A 21,132-nucleotide genomic window follows, 5' to 3' on the forward strand; every position below is an offset into this window, starting at 1 on the left:
CATGGTTCACTTACTGGTGGATTCTCTGTACCTTAAAGCCTTTAAACCATGATTTGAGGACTTTAAATAACTCGATCATAGGTTAGAGGTTTATTACAGGAGTGGGTGGGTGAAGTTCTGTGGCCTGCATTGTGCAGGAAGTCAGACTAGATGATCATATTGGTCCCTTCTGACCTTAAGAGTCTATGAGTCGCAATTCTGCATTCTCAACAGTGGATGGCACCAGAATTCAATGAGAGTGAACACTTCCAATTTATTATGCATACCTTGTGGTAACAGAGGCAGTGCTTGAGTAAACACATATAACTATGTACGGAGAGTTATTCCATTTAATACTGTACAAAACAGACAAAACATTAGGTAAAGATCAGGATGTTCTTTGTTAAAGAAACTGTCACCTCATTTTTCCAGGTCTTCGGACCAAATTCTTAATATTATGTTAAAACAATTGTTTTAATTCAAAGTGTGTACAGCAAAATGGCAGAACCTGGATCTAAGACTTATTTTGATAGCTGCTGTAGACACAGATTTGCATTTTACACCACTGAGTCAGCATGCTATCAATTGTTCCCACTAAGGCCCTAGTCCTGTAATGAGCTCTCTGCAGAGCAAGGGTTCTCTCACATGGAGCTTATTGCAGTGTCAAGACTGCAGACAGAACATGGCAAGACCAAGATCCTATCAACTACACATTAGCTCTATTCTTGAACAAATACAATGCCAGCTATTAACACTTTAAAAATAGTTTTCCCCCAATAAGCCCTACTAGGTGATTTCATGAGCCGCTTGCTTTATCTTTGGTCATCTCTTTGGATTAAACACAGACAATTAGCTAGCATAGGAAGTTTCCTGGTATGTAAATATTCATTAATGAATTTTAAACAGCAGAAATGTATTTGGGATCCTATGGCTTCTCAAATATAATGCTGTTGCTGTTTCTTTAATTTGTATTTAGGACAGTTAATTTAAGATTCAATACACTAACTTGCAATAGTATTTCTAAAGCAGATTTATACCTTAAAGCAGGAAGGAGGAGAGTATTTTAAATAATTCAGCAGAAACATTTAGACAATGAAATCTCTATAAGGCCTAAAGTATTGTAAATTGTTAATGGAAATTATATTGTTTAACTTACAAAAAGGTTTTCTCCATTCACCATATGTTACTAGAACTATCATGAAAATTGTAATTTACTATGGGGATGAGCCTGGAAAATATGCTGAGGCCCCAGGATCATGTCTTGGACAGTGGTTGGGTCAGCATTTTGTTTCTGGTTTTAAACTGTGATATGCTTGGGGCAGGAAAAAGAGGTCCATTAATTTTTGAAGTGTCTAGAAAACAAGTACTGTACTTGAAGCATAGATAAGGCTGAATTCTACAGGCCAGAATAACAGTTCTCAGTAGGTATCATTGTGGTCAGTATGTACCCTAAACATTAAAGGTAATTAAAACTCAAAAACATTAATGATAGAATATAAAGGGTAAAATATTTTGCAGTGCCTAAAATATTAATGTTGCCATTGCCCAGAAGTTCAAGTTGGAATTTGAGGCTTAAGCTGTGCCTTACCTGTTTGGAAATCACTGTAAAAGTAATCTGTATAAGCTGTCCACTCATTCACTTGGGCTCTTTCACTTTCTGATATGACTGTCACTTTTTTTGACAAATAGTAATGAAGGTATTAACTGCTGTTTTACTCTGCTTTGTACATTTTACATACTTTTTTATTAAAAAAAAAAGTTTTGACGCTTCAGAACAAGACAGCATATTTCTTTATGTTTGATGCCCAGTAACTTCTTTGTACCAATGAATATCTGGTGGAAGACAGCAAAGGTTTTGACTGTTAAATACTGTACATTCTCTTGTTTCCTTTTGAGGTGTAACAGAAAAAAGCTTCAAAAAGGTCACATGCGATTTTTCTCATAACAAAATGCACATTTGATGAGCTTACAGAATTTCAGACCTGTGTAAAGTATTCAGTGAAGAATTAAAACACACAAAATGGACCTCCAATTTTGCAGGGTTTCGCACACTATACATTGTATGATTTTGTCACATCAGTTAAATTGGCGTTGAATTTCATAAAGTGTTTTGCTCTATCTGGATATCCATAGAAATGCTCAGACAGCTTTTCTCTGTGTATTTTGAATTTTAAATTGAGATTGGTTCCATGGTTGGAGGGGTCTATAAAATCATGACTGGTGTGGAAAAGGTAAATAAGAAAATCTTATTTACTTTTTCTCATAATACAATAAATTAATAGGCAGCAGGTTTAAAATGAACAAACGGAAGAATTTCTTCACATAACACACAGTAAACCTGTGGAACTTCTTGCCAGAGAATGCTGTGAAGGCCAAGACTATAATGGAGTTCAAAGAAGAATTAGATAAGTTCATGGAGGATGGGTCCATCAATGGCTATTAGCCAAATGAGCAGTGATTGCTATTTTCCAGAAGCTGGGAATGGGTGACGGGATGCATCATGTGATGATTACCTGTTCTGTTCATTCCCTCTGAAGTACCTGGCATTGGCCACTGTCAGAAGACAGGACACTGGGCTAGATGGACCATTGGTCTGACCCAGTATGGCTGTTCTTATGTTGGAGTGGAAGGCAGTAGAGTAGGGCTTGGGAAAGGCTCAGTTCCCAGCTCTGCTACAGACCTGTGTGTCTTATTATTATTAATTATATTGTGTAGTGCTTAGGAGCCCATGTCATGGATCAGGTCGCTGTTGTGCTGGGTGCTGTACAAACCCTTTTTCTGTCTCATCTATTCATATTGTAAGCTATTCAGGGCAGAAACTGTCTCCTAATCTGTCTACACAAAGTGCCCAGCACAGATCTGGGTTGGGACGTCTAGGTAATGCTGTAATGCAAACAGCTAACAATAACGGTGGGAGGCAAATGACTGAAGTCACATGCTATTTCTTCTGGTCCTCTAATAGCTTGAGAGTATCCAATGTGACCAGAAAGGTCAGCACAAACCACCTGAACACATTTGCTCAGATGGAATAGCTGCATTTTGTCTCTTCTCTCGTGCTAGGTATTTTCCTTTTCCTGAGTGGCTCTTATTTTTTCAAGAGACTGGACACTGGATGTTTCCAAAGTTCTACTTGTTATTCTCTAGCCTCTATCCCTGGGGGAGAGGAGGGCAGAAGCAGGGAGCACAGCTCTTCAGGAGTGATAAAGGGGCCACTGATTGCCCTGCCCCACAGATCATTCCAGATGAGGTAGCTGTGACTCTGCTTGCTAGCCTTCCTGTAGGTACTGTAGTGCAGAGTGAGCCTGCTCTAAACTAAAGATATTGGATGGGAACATTAAGCAACTAGTCCTTCCTCTCAGTCAAGTACACAGCACTAGGTGATGAGTGATGCCACAGGGTAGGTTCTTTATGGAGCGGTAGCTTGTATAGCCTTTTCTAGATTAGTATTAAGCCATTTTTCCCATCCTTTCATACTATGAGGAGAAAATAAATAAAAATAATGCAATCCGTTGCTCCTCACAAGACTTTAACTTGACAAGCACTGTACATTTTCAAAGCACATGTACCTTGCCTAGATTACACTTTTAGTTAGCATGTGTTAGCTAACCTCACATGTTAAATCCTAGTCTGCACAAGGCCTATGGGGCAGGACCATTTTGCCTGGTTAGGACCTTCAGGTAAGCATAAAATATGTAGTGGTTCCCCCTGGTTCCAAGATTTACATGTTATTTTGCTAGGGACAGGGTGGTGGTTTATTGGGAGCTCTTCAATGTAATCTTGTTATAGTGTGGTTGGTTTGCTCTATGCTCTCACATGTGTTTTGGATATATTAATCCATGGGTCTGCCTGATTTTTATTTAATTCCCTTCAGAGTACTAAAAGATGGAAAGAATTACTCAAAGGAACAAAAGAGATTATTTTTTATCCACAGCCTATAATTTGGTTCAACAATAGGCCCCTGTCCAGCCCCTGCTGTGTCCCAGGGTTGGTTGAGTGTAATGGGACTCTTTGTCAAATCTCCAGATTTGTTAGTAATCAGGCAGACAAGTTCACAGAGCTCATGGACAGCAGTGATCGCAAGAGATGCCACTACTTAGGTCCTTTGAAGAAATGATCAACAAAAAGAGAAGTCATGGCTTGACTCTTCTAATGTACAAAACATGTAGGGGAAAAGAAACCTTAAAATGGATAAGGCCTTCTTCATATTCCATAAAGGAACATCATACATGGCAGAAGAGACAATATGTTATTTTCTGTTCACCAGTCTGCAGTGATGAAGAACATAATGTTTTCTTAACCTTTTTAGGAAACTGTTCACAGGATTCACTAGACAATGCCAAGGAATGAGTCCAACTTATCTTTTGATGCAATGTTTTAAATTTTCCACTCATGCTCAAATTTCTGTGGAATAACAGATTGCCATTGATTGGAGCTGGGGGCGGTGTGAGTTTCCTCACTATTCAGATCTATTTTTCATTCATCTGCAGGCAGAGAATCTGAAGGACAAAGGAGAGGCATGAAAGGTCTGCACACAAATACAAGCAGTCATTTGTTTTAAAGGAACAGTATTAATATATTTTAACTGGGTTAAATCACTATAAAACCAACAGCTTCAAATTGCAGTGCTCCACATGCCATTTTTCCAGCCTCATGTTTAAGGGTGGAATATAGTGCTCTGCTCTTTTGGTGTGTATGTGTGCGTGTGTATGTTTGTAAGAGATAATATAAAGTTAAACTAGTGGTGTGGTGAGAAATGCACATTATATTTAAGTGAGCACAGGGAATAACAAAGAAAACAGATGAATCACATTACAAGTGTCTGTGAGGAAGGGAATACGGATGCAAAGCTCCAGTCTGAGAATTTCAACATCTGTCAACATTAAAATACCCAAGTGGGAATTAGAAGACTAAAGCCTTTAAGAAATCTTGCAAGTTACTGAGGTTCGGCCTGTGATTCCACAGAGACTTTAAAATTAATGGAGTGAGGCTTAAATTCAGCTAACATGTTTAGGCTAATTTTGTCGTCTGGCAATTGTCTTCCTAATCTGACAGTTTTTGTTTCTTACTTTTAACAATACCTGTACAAATCTCTCTCTCTTTTCTTAGAGGCAGAATAAAATGCGCTGTTTTTAACTCTTGGAGCTGTTTTTCAAGAATATTCCAAACAGCACATGTGAATACAAGGCTAAAAGTACACCTTCACATTGTTCAATGTAGTATAAATGGGATTTACATTCAAAGCTTTTTGAATAATTGATATAAATTGGCATCGTGTTCTTTACTTGTCATTAGATATACTATGTGAATGGCAGCCAGGTTCATTAACAAAATACAAAACACTATGAGGTTTATTTATTTTACTTACACACATGCATGCGTGCACACTCTCTCTCTCTCGCGCTGCAAAAATGTGACAGAAAAAACCCTCCCCAAAAGGATAAATGAGACCATTGACTTATCCACAAAAAACACTCTTCGCTACTGTGAAGATGGCAGACTTTCCACTGGGCTCACCAGAACAGGGACAATGGCAGTTTCAGCACAGTCAGCTCAGAGAGTGGCCTCTTACTGCTTTAAAACACCCAAACCAAGCCAACTTGACTGCCAGAAAAGTAGCTCTGGAAGCGATGGGTGGCAGCCATACCTGAGTCTCATGCATGCTGCACAGCAAGCAAGAATTCAGAAGTGTGGAGTAAGAATAAAGTGTTAACTACAATAATGATCTTCCTTTGGGATTCTGTCTCCAAACCCCCTGCTTTTGAATGCCTCTCCAGTGAGGACTCTCATAGCTGCAGCAAGTCTGTAAAGTTGAAAAATTGAAAATAAGCAATACTAACGATATACTGAACCTATAGAAACAAGTAATCTGATCTTAATATGTGCAAGCAACAGCCCTCTTTGGGCTACCCCTTTGTACGTTGTTATCTTTCCCTATGTCTGTCTAAGGGCCTGATCTCACACACCATTACTCATTTAAGTGGTCTTTACTCAAGCAAGATGTGTCAGGGCCTAGGAGTCTTTAAAGGCCCCAGGTGAGCAGGAACCTTTCTTTTCCTTCCCCCCAGAAGAGTCAGATTGACAACAGAAAACTTAAATCCTACAAAGAGCACAGCCTGGCATCACTGCTCGGATAAAGACCCGTGAGAAGTTAAAAAAAAAAATCACCTCACCCAGCAGCCTGCCCTATGCCATTAAATTGTTCCAAGTTCACTTCCATCAGCCCCACTATTCCCTACAACCCAGTCCACAGAGTCAAGAAGTTCTGCTGCTCGCTCTGTATTCATTGCACCCACCACAACCTCCTCCCTCATTGCAGGACACCATCACACCTCTACAAACCAGTTTGCAGAGGAAAGAGCAAGCCATAAAAATAGTTATAAACAAATGATATTTACTACTGATCCAGAGTACTCTTTACACATCCACCATGCACAAAATCATGATGGGAACAGCTGCATACCGAGTCCTCAAAATGATGCTGATTACTGCAACATCAGTGGTCAAGAAGCCATTCACTCACTATTAATGAAGTCATAAGTGATGAGACACTTCTTCTTTACCTGCACCACACAGACCTGGTTAGATGACACTGTGGGCACAGTGCTGACTCACATGGTCTCCCCCTCAGGACAATCAGGGGTGGAAACATCCCTAGTCCTTTCCCTGCCTTCAGCCCATTCATGCAACAAAAGCCACTTAAAGCACTACAAGGGATCCAAGCTACCACATGCCCTTCAAGGTTGGTAAGAGAAGCCTACAATCATCTGCATCTTCTCCTGATGGTGATCGTTAATGACATTTTTGAAGAGGGGACCCTTAAAGCATGCACTGAAATAGTTCAGCCATTCCTCACAATGACAAAACAAGATCTTTTACCTCCCCTTCCTTAGCAAGTTACTGTAGAAGAATCACTGTATGTAGTAACAAGTAAAGAACAAGCTGCCGATTTATACAAAATAATTAAAATAGCTTTGAATGTAAACTCCATTTGGCGTATGTTGAAGTAACTGGAACTATTCATATGACTAAACGCCACTTGCTGAAGAAATGGTCTACAGGATCAGACCCTTTGATTTAATGCTTCTCGAGCTAGGGACTGTGGTGTTTGTCCATACAGAACAATGTACTTACAGTATAAGTAATGCATAAAAACTGTGTCCCAAGATATCTGTAAAGTTACCTGGGTCCCTTTTGCTTAGTTACCAAGTTTAGCAACAGTCTTTTTTAGCTAAGTAACTGCAGAGGTACCATGAGCCTCTTAAAGCAGACCAATGTCTTGATTATTGCATGTAAGAACTGAAGAAAACCAATGTAGCTTGTTTAATTTAGTGAACTGGGCCCACAGAATATTAGTTTTTGAGCTTCATACATGATTATTCTGAAGGGAGAAATACTTAACATCTTTCATACCAGGATTCTTTGCAATTCCAGAATTATGGCTCATTTTCATTTGACATAACGAAAGAGCTGCAAAAGAAATGGTGGGCCAAACATGTGTCATCTATGTGCCTCTCTGTAGCGTGCTCTTTGTTGCATTGTACAATTTAAGGGAATACAAGGATTGCAGGACTTGAACTACTACATAGAAATCTGGATTTCCAAACTTCTAAAGTTCAGGGGTATTTAGATCGGAGGTCTTGTTCAGTCTGTGGTAGATGAATCACCTGCAGCCTTAGGATCCAGATTTGAATTCCAATCCCCCACAAAGATTGTGGGTATTCAGATCTGGGGTTTTGATTCAGGCTCATCTCTAATTATCGGGGTTAACACAGCATTAAGGACAACCTTCTCCTGTCCAATCACATCAAAGAGCTTTACTCTGATACTTTGCCCTCTCCACATATACAGAACTTGGCAGGGACATTCTAGTTTTATAAAACAGAATGGATATAGATCCTCACTGGGAAGAAGTATGACTTATTTACAACTTTACTGACCTTTGGAGTATTAGCTTTAAAATCTAAAGGAGAATCTTTCATTTGCCCTTAAATGAAAATGGATAGAAATAAAAAATTTTAATGAATTTTTTGTTAAGTTCTTTTTCAGAAAAATAGATTAAAATAATTATTCTAATTATTCACCTAAGATACAAGGCCCATTTGTCAAACAGTTACACCATAATGGGATGTACAAAACCCATTTCTAGAAACTACTTAGGTAAATAAAACAAGCATTTGCAGTATATACCTAAATACTAACTTGAACACCCAGCTTGGGCATCATCAGAAATCACTTCATGACGAAATCTTACTAGGTTCTCAGGCAACACAGAAGCACCACCAAACTCTGAGTAGTTGTTGCTCAGCTCTCTCTGCATTTTCCAGCTCCTCGCAAGCCAGACCTCCACCAACAATACGAACGTCCAGCATTTAATCAAGGATCCCAATGAAGCTGCAAAATCCATCGAGAATCATATACATAACCTTGGTACCCTCTCAGATGAAGCAGAGATCACCTCGAGTGGTGTACATAATATTATAACACATGCCACTGCTGGAACAATTGGCTTCTTGGTTGGCCAAGAAACCTTGGCTGTCTGAAGAGTCCTTTGATATATTAGTGAAAAAGGCAGAAGCACATAAGCATGTCCAAGAACATAAATGGCTGAAAAGCATTTTCCATACCATAGCAAAATGTGACCATGAATTCTATGTCAACTCACTGGCTGACAGAGCCATAAAGAACAGTAATCTACAGAGTCATCATGTCTCTGACTGGCAACTATAAACAGCCTTCTAACATCTATGAAGACGCCATGTTTGAAAACATGTATCCTGGAATCTCAGTTACAAAATTGTATTAAAAATATACATATTTAAAATAAACACAACTTTGGTAAAACAGTTTGATAAAACAGTTGCAAGTTATCAGTCAACCTGGATGAGGAAAAGAGGATCCTAGTAACCTTAAGCCAAGACAAAAAGAAAGAGCCTGATCATATTATGAAGATCTAATGTGAATGGAGTCTAGTTTTGTACCTTAAGCAGGTAAAGTCTGTTTTGTTGGTAGAGCTTGGGAGTGTGCCAATACTCCTCCCTTCCCAATCCTTGTCTATGAAGGTTATCTAAAGCCCGGCTAAATCCTGCAGCCTTAACTCAAGAAAGAATCCCACTAAACTCACTGGGAGATTTGCCTACATCTGCAGGGTCTGGTTCATAGTATACATTTTAGAAGGCTGCTGTTGGAACCAAGATACTTGTAATCATACTTAAGAGAGAAAAGGTGTGGCTCTAATTAGGAAAAGAGTGCGCACTGGAGATAATTTGGATGACAAATTACAAAGCAGATGAACCAGGCAAACATCTAAAATCTCCTTTCCTAAAACAGCTCTCCTGCTGACCAAGACACTGCCTAAACCACTGTGGAACACGATGCAGCAGCTATTAGTATTCAATCTTTATACTGCAGTACCCCCCAGACAACCCAATCAGGAATGGGACACCCATTGTGCTTGGTATTGTACCAGTATATACAATGACCCAATCCTTGCCCCAAAGAGTTTACAGTCTATAAACTATAATCTGTAATTATAGTTGAGTGGCTTTAAAAAAAAATGTATTCTAAGTGGCAAAATTCTGAAAAATCAAGATAATTACAGCACAAGTTCATCCTGATTTGTGGGGCTATTTTTAGAAGAGAAGAGCCTGATGTGCTCTGAGCTTTTTTATATTTGCATTAAGTCCTCTGTGATTCCTCCACTGAAATGTGTGCATATGCTGAGTCCATGCGAGATGCTACCACTGGCGCTTGTCATAAGAATTAAATCCCTCTCAAGCTTGTTTACAGCTCAGCGCTTGTCATACTGCTCCCTTGAGCTTCATGGCTGGTTGGATCCCCTCCCCACTTCTGGCTCTGTGAAAGATTTAATTTCTTTTTTGTTTATGTGTATACTTACACTTGCAGGTGCAGAAAAGAAAAAAATTGCTGTGCCCAGATGTTAGGAAGCTGCAGTAGCATACATACAGCTCAGATTAAGGAGAAAAATTGCATCACATAAAACCGACACTTCTAGTACAGTATTCTATAGAGTATTTAATAAACCTATCATGTTTCACTGACAATAAGACTCTTGAATTTAATTTTAAAGGGACCAGAATATTTTAAACAGTCACTGATTTAACTCATTTATTACTGATTTTGCAGAGAGCTTTATGAAGTCTAAAGGTGGCCTAATTACATCTTTCCCATTTTCAATTTTGCTGGAATAGTTACAGTCTCAGACATCAGTATAGCTACTGTGTACCAAGCTGTCTTAGCTCATTATTGAATTAGTTAGTCCTTAAGGAGCCTGGTCCAGATTTCATCTTAGACCTTTGAAAATTACACCGTATTGATAAAAAGAACTACCCTCATGTCAGTCATATACCTCTGTACTAATATTTGGAATCAATGTCTGAGTTGCTGATAGATATTGCACTACTGGTGTCTTAAATCACATTTTGTTAAATGTATCTCTTCATTTCATAACTGCAGCAATATATGGCTGCACTACTATCACTCCACCACACAGTCAAATAATCCATAAAAAGTGCAAGGATTAGCTAATCAAGCTTTCATAGGTGTGTTCTGTATTCATTTTGCTATACAGTAATGGTTTGTCTGTATTACCTCCACAACACATTGTAGAGACAGGAATTTATTGCAATCAGTAGCAGGGCAGCTCATTTCTTTGTTCAAGTTTAATGTGTGGATTTGGAATCCTGCCTTACATATATATTTAAAGAATGTTAATAAATATACGTATATATTTCTAATTGCTAGCCAGATAAATCCATCAGCACAATTACATTCAGAACAATGATTATTTTAATCTTGTTTGACTATCTTTACCCTTTGATTTCTTTGAGTGACCTACAAACTAGAGAGTCTCACACTTTGTTGCTTATGTGGACTCAGGTGGCAGATGGTAGGAGGGGCAGAAATACACTCTATTCCTGAACCTCTAGGAATTTTACAGGATACTGCCACTAAATCTAAATTTGACTGGTAAATTGTATAAGTTACTTCTCTTTTTCTCTTAGTTGTTTTATCAGTTTCATATTAACAAATTTCCTTCGACAGTGCCTATGTGATGCTGCAGGAAAAGGGGTCTGAGCAGCAGCACTGTGACATCAGAGGTAACTCGCTAACCTTAAACCCTAACCCTGCTGCTCGCCTTGGTCATCTCGCCCCTCGACAATGCCCATTTGGTGCTGCAGGTAGAGGAAGATCTTCCCTATAGCACCAACTGGGCTATGTTTAGAGAACTAAAACAGGTTTGATTGGGCAAAGGTAAATGAAGACCTGCTCAGAACTAATCTACAGCAGTGGGTGAAGATTATTCTTAAAATCTAGTTGGCAAAGCCCACTCTCCCCAAATTCAGGACACTCCACTGCCCCTCATGCCAAATTTATTTTTTGATTACAGCCACCCCCAGCTCTCAGAGGGTGAAATGTCCAGATGAGGAGTGTGCTGTATGCCTCATCCATATTGTCCACTAGTACTCTGCCTTTCAATTGATCTGTGTGCACACACTGAGGATCTGCATCCTTCTCACAGAGTGTGCAGGCTCTTCAGGGCAGGGACTGTGTCTTCTTTTGTGTTTGTGCAGCATTTAATATGCTGTGGGTGCTATAACAATGTATGTCTTATATTCTCGACACCAGCCTAGCAAAGGGAGATCTTGAGTTCTCCCATGCATCTTCTGCACAGAAGCTTTTAAATTACTGGAGTGCCCTCAGTTTGCACACAGTTGGTTCAAATTTTGCATGGTAAAGTGAGTGAAGCTGGAAGAGAAAAATCAGCAAGTTTAAGGAAAGACTTCTGTATTTTCTTAGGTGGAAGTGGTCAGACTAGGACTTGATGTTATAACTGGCTCAGCAAAGGGAGGCCTAAAACTCAGCTCAACAGCATTTCTCTGTCTGCAAATAAAAGCCCAGTCTTTGCCCTGAAAAGCCTACACACACTGTGGTAAAGAGGGAAGTTCTTGCTGCATGCCCACCCTCTGCTAACAGATCAATTGAAAGCAAGACACACCAGTGGAGAATATGGGGGAGGCATACAATACGCTCCACACCCAGGCATTTTATCTTCCCAGGCCCGTGGGTGGCAGTGATAAAAAATGAGGGACTGCAGAGTTTCCTCAAGCTGGCAGAATAGGCTTTGCCAACTAGATTTTAAGAGTCATCTTTATCCGCTGCTGTAGATTAGCTCTGAGCAGGTCTTGGGTACCCTCTGCCAGGTCAAATACACTGCAGGTGTATTGATAACAGTCAGAATGGATAGATATTATGCAGGACCTAATGCTTCTAGCAGGAGAGTTCCAGTCCCAGACAGCAAAAATAGACTAAAAAGCAGCAGCATTTTGACTGTACTGGTTCTGTATTCTACTCACAGTAAACCCCTCTTTGCTGTTGTTTGGTATTGATCTTTTATTGCAATGAGGCATCTTGACAAGCCAATGACACTTTTACAGTTTGTCTCTTTGTACTTTCCCCTGAGGCAGAAACACCATCTTAGAGAAATGGTGTAGGGCTGCTGATGTGTGTAAGTGATCAGAATGTATAGTGAATATGTGGTGTCTCTATTTTTAGTAGTGATAAGCATGAGTTACACATTTTTAAAGAGATTAAAGAGTTCCATTTTTTAAATGAATTTTTGGAGGGTCATTTATATATACAAACATAAAAAATGAAAGGAAATGTGTGATCAAAAACCAATGTCATAAAGGTGATTGGACTGTAAGCTCTTTGGAGCAAGGATCATGTATTTTATTTGTCTGTAAGTGCAATGCATGTGTATGATGCTGAATAAATAAAATAAGAAATATACCACAATGTACAATTCTATTATGTTGGAAGACAATGTTTATATTTTGATTGAACTATTCTATCATTTTTAATACAAATAGCAATAAAGAGACAATACCTTACTGAATGCTTCTAGGGTAACGTTACTGAATAGTGATTCTCTGGTAATGCAGCTAAATAACTTGTCAGCTTCTGTCACCTGCAGTGAAAAACAAGAGGAGACTCCCATTTTCATACAGTCTATTTTGTTTTCATTAGAGAAATGAATAACCTCTCCCATACAAAGAACTGGCTCTATATAAACGTATGGGATTAGCTGTACCATGACGGCCCAGCTCAGCATTGGGGGAGTTCACTGCCCCAAATGGAGTTCTGGGATGCACTCTGTCTTCGGCAGGTAAAGTGTCTCCCTGGCAGCACAGCTTCTTTGCCACACTCAGAGGTTGAAGCACATGCTTTCTGAGCCTGCAGGCTAATGGAGATGGGGCCCTGCCATCTCCTACCTACCCCCCTCTTTGGGGTGGACAGTGCTGCTAGCTAGAAGCAACCTTTGATTAGTGAGATGCTTAGACACCATTGTGATAGTTGAGTAACCTTATAAAAATCGAAGTATAGAACCTCTGCTCTCAGGGGGAGCACAAGGATTGCTGCTCCTTTTCCTCCTCCTTTTCCACAGGAGCAAAAGTGGTCAACAGCCTCCTTGCTCTCTACTGTTTTGTTCACCTGGGGTGGCTGGGGGAGGCGGGAGAGAAGAGGGCAAAGTACATCCAGAACGTTTTATGTTTTTATTATATTAACACACATGGACTGTACTATATACAAATGCAAAATAGTGGTCACCCAAAAGCAGCCATTATGGTTAAGTTTACAGTTGGATTCTTATAACCCCGTTCCCGCCCCACAAGCTTAGTTTTCTAAGATTTTTTTCATTTTGGGTTGAAACTTTCCTGCTTGTTCACTGTCTTGTGGTGATTCATTCTTACATTCCATGGCAGGTTCTTTAGCTGGAAGATTCCAAGCAGTGAAAGAACTGGTGAAAATCTAACTCCTGGCACCAGGTTTTTTATCATTTTGCATTTGCCAAATCTTCTGCAATAATGTTTGATTTTCCAGAATTCATGTGTAAAATGCCTCCTTTGTAACTACAAATCACTCAGTCCCTATTGTGAACAGTGGCACCTGAATTCTTGCATCACACATCCAAACTGCACTGTGGTCTTTACTATATAATATATATTTATTTTAAACACATGGTTCTTTTTAAATTGAAGAATGTATAGATTCTGCTCAAAGGAGATTTTTGTTTTGTTTTGTTTTATTCCTTTATAACTGTAAGAGAAGAAACTGATTAAAGTTTGCATGTAAGATACTATGATATCAGTAGAGATTTAACGAGAGTTGATGGAAAGGCTCTCAGGGAATTAACCCAACATAGTTTTATTCTTTGTTTAATTTTTGCTACTCCTTAGCACACTGAAAACTCAACGAGCAAGCTCCCTTTATACAAGCACTTTCCCCAGATAATGGATGGAACTTCCTACAGATCATTCTGGGAGTTGTAGTTCCTCAATCTTGGTGACCAGAAATGTTGGCAAGAAAATTAACTTTCAACACTCTTGTAAAATTAAATTACTCTCACCTGCAAATTAATGTTGTGATATTGAGTGGTTGAGTAACTGAAATGAATTGCAACAGTGTATCACTATCACAGGCAACAAAGGAGCAACATTGGGGCTAGTATTTTCACTGTACTCTCTACCTGCGAATATCTGAAAGCTACAAAGTGGAACATTTGGAGAGGAAAAAAAGGGGACTGGGAGAACTTTTTGGACAAAGAAGAATACTGTATATTCCTATTTTTAAGTAAAATGCATTGTTCTTTTTAAAGAGGAATACTTACTTCAGTAACACGGATTTATTTCAAATGCAAATTACACATACATTGTATTTTACACTACTCTTATTGTTCAGACCTGTTTATGCTGTTAATGTGTATACCAATGTAACACCGGAGGAGACAAAGAATAAAAGCAGAATAACAGGACTGCATTTCTTCTGACCAAGCTTCAAACAACCTCTCAGAAGCTAAATTCCTCCACCCATACCAAACCAAAGTACAAGGAATAAGGGGAACACAAATTTGGTCAGCATTTTATGGCTAACACACAGGAGAGGCAGATGCCAGTGTTCTATACCTGGCTTTGATCTAGACTTCCTGTGTGACCTTGACCTAAAATCCTCAGTCTCTCTGTCTCGTTCCCCCTTCTGCAAAGTGAAAATACTACTACTAACCTACTTCTGGGATGTTGTGAGCCTGAGTTCATTAATGGTCATGAAGTGCCTTTGGATCAAATGTACTGTAGACATATTAATATCATCATCACTAAGCTCATGTGTACAGCATGCCAGAGTCTAAAAAGTGACCTGTGTACAATGTATGTACTTATATACTGTTTTGTATTTCACATTGATTCTTAAGCATGGTTCTACATTCTTCTTTCTATAAAGCTGGCAGAATGGGTCCAATTCATTCTTGGTTGAACTCATTTCAAGTTAGTGGAGTTACACCAGACGTGCATTTGATCTACTGTAACAGCCCGGTTTAAACAATGAGAGGGGCTGTGAATCTGCATCTTTATCTGTTTAAACTAGTGTCACATTAAACATACTAATCCTGAGCAAGAAGTAAGGGACTGAGAGTAACAATTACTGAAGTTGCAAAGCTTTAATCATCCTTTTATTTTAGCTGAATTTATTTGTATTGGTAAATTGAGGCTGAACGCTCTTCTGGTTTTTAAGTCTCAACACAAGCCACATTGGTGCTGATATTTCAGGCTATTTTATGCAGTGTTGTTGTAGCCTTGATATCCCAGGGTATTAGAGAGACAAGGTGGGTGAGGTAGTATCTTTTATTGGACCAACCTCAGTTGGTGAGAGAGACAAGCTTTCAAGAGCCCCCACCTGAAGAAGAGCTCTGTGTAAGGCTATTTTGTGACATCAGTGGAATTAAAGCACATGAGATGAATACCATATAATGTAGGTATTAAAGGTGATATCAATATAAAGCATAGAGCATTCCAAATCCTGTTTTATAATATCTGGGTATATATACACAACAGGAGTTGAAAACGTGGTGAAAGAGAAAAAAATTAAGGCCAACGGGAATTAATGTTTCCTTTTTTCTCTTCTCAACAGTAAAAATCAGCATGAAGGTTACTACATATGTGGGGGTTGTTTTGTGATTAAGTATATGCTGGCTCACGCCAACTGATCTTGCACCTGTTCCTGGGGGTTTTTTTTTGGTTGTCTTTTTACAACAGTGCAGAAGAATAAAAACAAGTCGGCCAGTTCTTCAGCAGTCAGCTGCAAAGCTAGTGCTCTGCTGCTCTGCGCTATGGATTCCTTGAAGGTTTCTCTTAACATAACCTATGAGATTCACTGCTGTACTTTTTAGGGGAGCCAAATGAATAAGGCCTGGTCTACACAGACTTTATCAGTATCACTATGTCAGTTAGAGGTGTGATTTTTTGCCAAAATAGTCATAACCATATAACCCCTAGAGTAGGTACAGTTATACCAGTATGAAAATGCTCATATCAGTATAGCTTATACCCGTATGGGAAGGGAATAGGCTTTACCCTTGTAACTACATCCACTATGTGGATTGTACATGTAAGACAAAGGCTTAGTATAAGGAGTTCAAGATTCAATCATATGATGGTTTATCTTAAGAGCTAGATTACCCTGCTGTATCTCTGGACAAGCTACCTTTTGCTGTACAAATCACCCACAAATAGTTTCCTGTAATATCAAACAAAGGGACAACCTAAGCTGTATACATAAACTACAAATGAGAGAGAAACTCCCAACAGATTCTTGATTATAGCAATATCCAAGCAAATTTACTTTTCAAATAGGCTAGTGAAAAGCCGATTTTAAATGTTACTATGTTGGGTGCTCTTCTCTGCTTTCACTGGATGACTGTCCCTCTAAATCTGGATTTAGAGTTTGACAGACCTACTCCTCCACTTGTGCAATGGTGTCAGCATAATGGTACATTAGAAACTTCCCTACAGATTTGGCAGCATACCAGGTGTACCCTGACCTCAGGGGCAAATGATAGCATCGCATTTGAAGTGTGCACATCTACCATCAGGGCTGAGCCCCTTTAGCTGAGCCTGAGGACTAGCCAGGCCAGCCTCCAAGCTGATTAATGAACTCAGATGAGCTGTGCAGGTAGGATTGCTTGATTGCCTGACCTGCCTGATTGGCTGAAGAGAGACAATAGGCCTTCCTTTGGGCTCAACAGCAACAGTTGGTTGCCGGCTGCTCAACAATTCTGCCTGCAGTTGTGATTGCTCTTATCCCTGCTTTGTGCCGTCCTGCTCTAGCCCCGTTTCATTCCTGGCTTCTGGTTTAGACCAGTCTCCATCTCCTGGCACCGAACCTTAGTTCTGGTTCCCAGCTCCTGACTTTGACCCTGACCCATGGCCCCTGATTCTGGTTCCTGGCCCTCTCAGACCAATTCTAACCATTGAACTGGATGGCAGGTGCCCACCCCTGACATCTGTGTTCTTGCAAAAGGGAGTACTAATATATACATCAAATATATATTTATATTATATATTATATAATATATACATCTAATAGGCAAGCCATTCTTACATTTGAGAGACTGAGAAATTTCTTACCTGATTATTTTCTATCACCACCAAAGGGTTAAACCCCCCAACTTGGGACTTCAGAGGCCATCCAAAGCTGTTGCTGGAGGCTCCAGGATTAAGTCCAGCCTTTCTGCCCAGGGTGCTAGAAGAGTTCTTCCAAAGCAAAGAGATTCCAGCAACCAATTATTAGCATTAAGACAACAACTCAATGGAATATATAAGTACCCTTTAAGCAATTTTGTGTCCAAGTCTCCCCTCAGAGAAACATTTCAATTTGTTACAAGTTGTATTGCAGTCATTTACCAGGCTATCAGGGTGGGTTGAATGATGAGAGAAGCTCCTAACAAAGAAAATGACCAGGTAAGAAATTTCTTATTCTGCTGCACAGCTTCTTTCCTCATTCATCACTAATGGGAAGTAGCAAGTAAGGAATCACAGAGGTAGAGAGGAAAAGCATAAGCAGAGTTTTAAGTATTATTAAAGCAGAACAAAGGCAAAATAGAAGTTCCCCCATACAGCACAAGAGCTTTGTAATTTAAGGAATCATTTGGGAATCAACCCAGCTTCACCATTCTACCAATAGCTGCCTCTCCAAAGGGATGGAAACTTACTTTGCAAATATTCCTCAGATAAGTTTCATACATTTTCCCCCACAATGCAACTAAAGCAGTGGTTCCCAAACTATTTACCCTATGCCCCCTCTTCCCCCCAGCTCGGGCTGGGAGCAGCGCCATGGTTGGTGGCCTGTGGGCAGGGTCATGGGCCATGGCAGGCCAAGGGGCCTGGTGCCAAGGCCATGCACTGCAACCAGGGTCCGAGGTCGAGCCAGTGGTTGGGGGCCGAGGCCATGCGCATGCGCTGTCACCACAGGTTAAGGCTGAGCCCGGGGCCAAGCACCGAGGTCACGGCCAGCCTAGGAGCCGTGGACGGAGGCCATTGCCGGGCGTGGAGCAGAGCTCAGGGCAGAGTGGGGCTGGATGGTGCCCCCTCCCTGCTGGCCCCAGGCCCAGTCACCCGCCCGAATGTTCCTCTATCAGGGTGCGCCCCACAGTTTGAAGATCTCTGAACTAGGGAGACTGCAGAGGGAGCCTTGACTCCTCCTTCTTAAATAGTTTTCCAGATGCCTATCATACCAACCAGAGCAAGATTTTGACATCTTGCCTGCAGCAACTTAAAAGCCCTCAAGTCCCTGGCCTTTTGGGTGGATTGAGCTGAATGGGGTACAATTGTGTGTACTCCATATGCTTGAGACATTTCATTAGAGTACTAGGAATGCCATTAATGCTGCAACCTTCCAAAGGGTTACTAAAGTGTAGTTTAAAATGTTGAGAGAACCATTTCCCAGAAATTGTGGAAGGGAGAATTTATCCTGAACAGAAAGGTTTCTGGAACTATAAGAGTAACTTTTTCCTCACTGTAACAGTAGTGTGGTTCCTGTATGGACAGATAAACTAAATTCAAAACCCTATCTTTTGGAGGGAATGGCAATTAGAAAGACCAGCCACAGTTTATCTAATTTGTCATTCTGATTCATCTTTTCACCTGATGAGACTCAGATGGGGAGTGTGATGAATCCCTGTGCACTGGTTCCCGGAACTTTTTTCCCCTTAGCAAGCCCTGTAGAGCTGGCTCAGGCGCCCCTGGAGTGCCACGCCCATGCCGTGGTATATCAGGCGCCGCTGGCCCTGCGGGCCCTCAGTCCCTTCTTTCTGCTGACTCCGACAGCGGGGATGGAGGGTGGGTGTGGAATGGAAATGAGCAACACATCTCGAAGAACAACAGTTACTGGTAAGTAACCTGAGTCGAGCCAGCCTTACCACATAAGTGTATGCCGCCATATGTCCCAACAGCTGAAGGCAGTGCCTGGCTGTTGTTGTGGGGGACCTGTGGAATTCCGTGGTGGTCATTGCGTCGAAGCGAGGCTGTGGAAGGAAGGCTCTTCCCTGGATGGCGTCTAGGGTGGCCCCAATGAATTCTATGCACTGCACCGGGGTGAGCGTGGACTTCTGCTCGTTGACGAGCAGCCCCAGTCTGATGCATGTAGCGCAAGTGAGTGCCAGGCTGTTCCTCACATGGGCCCTGGACTTGCCCAGGATCAGCCAATCGTCCAGGTAGGGGAAAATCTGGACCCCTCTACGGCGGAGGTGGGCTGCCACTACTGCCATACATTTTGTAAAAACCCTTGGGGGGACGAAAGGCTAAAGGGTAAGGCCACGAATTGGTAGTGGCAGCCAGCTACCAGAAACCAGAGGAACCTTCTGTGACCGGGGAGGATAGTAATGTGGAAGTAAGCGTCCTTTAGGTCGAGGACAGCATACCAGTCCCCTGGATCGAGAGCAGGAATGATAGAGGCTAGATAGAGCATGTGGAATTTGAGACACCCGATGAACCTGTTTAGACGTCGGAGGTCCAGAATGGGCCTCAGGCCCCCCTTTGTCTTGGGAATTAGGAAATAACGGGAGTAGAACCCCTTTCCTCTTTCCTGAAGAGGAACCTCTTCCACCGCTCCCAGTCGGAGAAGAGAGTTTAACTCCTGCATGAGGAGATGCTCGTGAGAGGGGTCCCTGAAGAGGGACGGGGAAGGGGAAGAATCTGGGGGGAAGGCCTGAGTTGCAGGGCATAACCTCTGCGCACTATGCTCAAAACCCACTGGTCTGAGGTAATGCCCCGCCACTCCGTGAGAAATGGTCTCAGTCTGTTTCGAAAGGGAGGGTTGTGATCCAGGGTAAGGGGGGGGTGCCAACCTCGGGCATCCCATCAAAACTGTCTCTTGTTGTTTCCCTTAGAGGGTGGCTGTTGTGGCCCCCCCGAGCAGTGTCTCATGGCAATGCCCGATGCCATAGCCCTACCCGTGGCGTCTGCCGCAACGCTAGTGGACTGGAGGGCTGCTGTTGCCACTGTGGCACCCTCCTGTATAAGAGTGGCAAAATCCTCAGGCTGGTCCTGAGACCGCCCTTGCACAAATCTTTGGAGGGAAGACCAAAGATTCAAATTATATCTGCCCAGGAGAGCCTGGTGATTGGCTATCCTGAGCTGCAAAGCCCCAGTTGAGTACACTTTCCTGCCAAACAAGTCAAGTTTCTTGTTATCCTTGTTCTTAGGGGTATTAGCTTGGACCCCCATCTGTCTCGCTGGTTGACAGCATCCACAACCAGTGACCCTGGGGCAGGATGATTGTACAGGTACTCAAAATCGTCCGTGGGGACATAGTATTTACGCTCGGCGGCCTTAGAAGTAGGGGCCACCGAGGCAGGGGTTTGCCATAGGGTCTTAACCTTCTTTAAGACCCGCTCATGGACAGGGAGGCCAACCCTGGAAGGTCCTGCTGAACCTGAGACCCCAAATAGGGGGTCCTCCTCCTCGGAGAGTTCTTTCAACTCCATGTTTAAGTTGCCCGTTACCCTTTTAAGAAACTCTTGATGAGCTTTGAAATCAGGGAGCGGAGCTCTCCTATCCCTGGTGGCTGCGTCATCCAGGGAAGAGGAGGATGAGTGTGGGAGGGGCCCTATAGAAGGGCCTCCTGAGGATCAGATTCCTCATCTGAGGAATGGTCTTTGTCAGCCCTGCCTGGAGGGGGGGGCGGTGGTAAGGAGAGGGCCAACCCCGTACTCTGGGCCGTTTGAGAACCCCAGAGTCCCCAGTAGGGCCATTGTCAGGGACCTTGTGGCCAAGCAGGGAACGGCCTTGGAGCTACATAGGG

The 21,132-nt window shown here is 41.6% G+C and overlaps 1 protein-coding gene across 2 annotated transcripts in view; it reads right to left on the reverse strand.

Moving 5' to 3' along the window:
* Positions 1 to 1,149: 1,149 nt before the first annotated feature.
* Positions 1,150 to 21,132, reverse strand: part of ZNF280D (zinc finger protein 280D) — a 110,844-nt gene continuing 90,861 nt past the window's right edge. The window contains exons 21-24 of one of the 2 annotated variants that reach the window (XR_010921326.1): positions 17,460 to 17,585; positions 12,887 to 12,967; positions 8,179 to 8,370; positions 1,150 to 4,475 (exon numbers count right to left, since the gene is read on the reverse strand). The gene's annotated coding sequence lies outside the window, so the exon portion shown is untranslated. Of the gene's footprint in view, positions 4,476 to 8,166; positions 8,371 to 12,886; positions 12,968 to 17,459; positions 17,586 to 21,132 lie in introns of both variants that reach the window. The other variant, XR_010921325.1, reaches the window with a different exon arrangement.

The sequence above is a fragment of the Emydura macquarii genome, unplaced genomic scaffold (genome assembly GCF_026122565.2).
Source record: "Emydura macquarii macquarii isolate MOO-44397 ecotype Brisbane River unplaced genomic scaffold, CSIRO-AGI_Emac_v2 contig_1644, whole genome shotgun sequence".
In the NCBI taxonomy this organism is placed as follows: domain Eukaryota; kingdom Metazoa; phylum Chordata; order Testudines; family Chelidae; genus Emydura; species Emydura macquarii.